Here is a 2,645-nt window from a genome sequence, read left to right on the forward strand (position 1 = left end):
AGTTTAAAATATTTTCAAGATTTCAGCAAAGATTAAATATATAAATGTTAGGACAAGAAGTTTTTAAATTGTTCTTTTTTTCTTTGTTTCTCTACTAAAGGTGATACATATTATTTTAGATGTTAACTCAATGCATCTTTTGACACATTGAATATTTAAGGGCCCGTGGTCTATTTTGTTACTTGGGAGTTTTTCTGTTTTTTTTTGTTAGCTTTTCTCATTTCAGTGAGCCCTTGGGGCAGAAAGTAGATTGCCTTTGTTTTCAAGCAAAGCATTCATTTATTCCACCTTATCTGCAAAAGAGATGAAAATACTGTCTGTAAGGATGAGGCATTCCTTCCTAGTAGTTCCTGGTAGCAAAGGATTAGTGTCTCGAAAGTATTGATGGCCATAGCCTTTGCAGACATTAATGAATGTGCAGAGACCTCTGGAAACACAGGAACTGGAGGGGGAGTGGGCTTATTTTCTAGGGAACTCCCAAAGCTCTATTAAATTGGACCCATCAGAATCACCTTGGTGTGAATCCTTTGGGATTTTTCATCTTCACCCACTTTTCTTTCTAAGTCTTCTCAGACTGAATTGTTAAGGAGGGAAGTTTTCTTCATCTTGATCAGTACTTTTGATCCCCCACCCTTTTATTTTGACCCCTCAACTTTTTTGTCATTGCTTGGCTATACATTTTGGCTCCCCTTCCCTATCAGCTCTTCAAGAGGAGAGAGGTAATGGCTCCACTATTGTGACTATACTTCCTTCTTTATTTCAGGAAACCTTCCTCTCTGGTTGATTGAAATTGCTCAGTTTTTAAAACTGTGAGAATGTGCACTAATAAATTCATGAAAAGAGATTTAATTCTAGATTCAGAGGAGGAAATTACTTTGTGATTTTAATATTCTACTTTTCTCAATATAATCCAGAAATTATGTTTGTATTTTTGATATTCAACAAGATTACATTACTGTATTCATCCTATATATTTATGTACATATTTCATGAAAAATGTATTGGACCCTTTTTTTTTTGCTGCATATTTCTTAGCTATGTTCTGAGGTTACAAGGAATAATAAAATGTAATTTGATACAATGTAATAAGATGTACATTGAACTAATGTAGAGTGGTGCAGCCATGGTGGAAATCAATTTGTTGGTTCCTCAGAAAATTGAAAAGAAAATTGCCATATGACCTGGAAATCCTACTTCTGGATATATACTCAAAAGATTTGAAAGCAGGGACCCAAAGAGATATATGTCCACAGCAGCATCATTCACAATAGATAAAAGGCAGAAGCAACACAAGTGCCCATCCAACAGTGACTGGATAAACAAAATGAGGTCTTTACATACAAAGTATATTATCCAGCCATGAAAGGATGAAGTTCTGATGCATGTTACAGTATGGATGTACCTTGAAGACAACAGATTGATCGAAAGAAGTCAGGCACAAAAGATAAATATACTGTGATCTTGCTTATAGGTAGTACCTACAAGAAACAAATTCCATGGAGAAGGTGCTTTGGGGTTAGAAGAAGATGTGGCTTCCCTAAAAAGATGTGGTACATCTTCCTCCCCCAGAATGTTTGGTGTTGTGGGGCATTCATCAATGTCTACAATCCATAGATTGAATAATTCTTATTGATAAATAGGGAACTCCCAAGCTCAATGGCCCTCAGGGAATATTTTGATTTGGTTCTGGGAACAGTGGGCTCCACAAAATTGATGGTTTCTTCATAGAATTGCTCTGGATGATTGCCAATGCTCAGAAAGGGAGGGGACTGTGGGGGTCTTGCTCGATATCAGGAAACTCAAAAGTTTTTTCAGAATGGAGTTTACAGTCCTGCCTCTGTTGTCTTGGAAGTAATCCCTCCTCCTCTTCTTTCTCCAAGCACATTTGCTCATTTATTCTCCTCATGACCCTTTTATCCAGGAGCTGCTGACAAATAAACTGAAGGCTAAAGTTTCTAGATCCCATGTAGTAGGGTCATGATATGAAGGATGAAAAGAAAGACACCCTTCATGGAAAAAGGAGTGTCAGAAGATAGAAGGAACAAGCTCTTGCCAGATAACTACCTAAGGAGAAGGCTGAAATGAGCAGGTGTGAATCCTCCAAGCCTGAGAGTGTTGGAACAGAAGATGCTAACCCACTGGGACACTGTGGAGATAAGCTCTCTGGGCCTGTGTTCAACAGAAAGGGAAACAAGTCAGACTCAGTCAGCATTAAGGAGGCATATGTGTTGGTGGAGCAGAGAGAACAGTGGATGAAGATGAAGGTGAGTGATTCAGTGGAATCTATGGGGTAAATGGGCCAAATTTGGGGAATGAGTGTTATCCAGAGAGCATGGGGTCAGGGGCAGTCATTTTTCTCTTGACTCTGCCTTGAGTCTGAAAGAATGAAGGGCTTGGGCCCAGGTCTCATTCTCTTTAGGCAAACTGCAGACCTTAATAATTGACAAGTAATATGACTTTCTACCTCAAATTCAGAGGCTTCTATGTACCCTACTTTTTATTCTTTTTAAACTGGGTAAAACATTTTTTATTTTTTTTTCTATTACTACACAAAAGAAGGAAGTAGGAAGGTGGTGGCATAGAGAGGTGTGGAACTTTGTTAGTTCTCTGTAGCAACCAGTAAATAACTAGGAACAACTAGTAAA

The sequence above is a fragment of the Choloepus didactylus genome (genome assembly GCF_015220235.1).
Source record: "Choloepus didactylus isolate mChoDid1 chromosome 11 unlocalized genomic scaffold, mChoDid1.pri SUPER_11_unloc3, whole genome shotgun sequence".
NCBI lineage: Eukaryota > Metazoa > Chordata > Mammalia > Pilosa > Megalonychidae > Choloepus > Choloepus didactylus.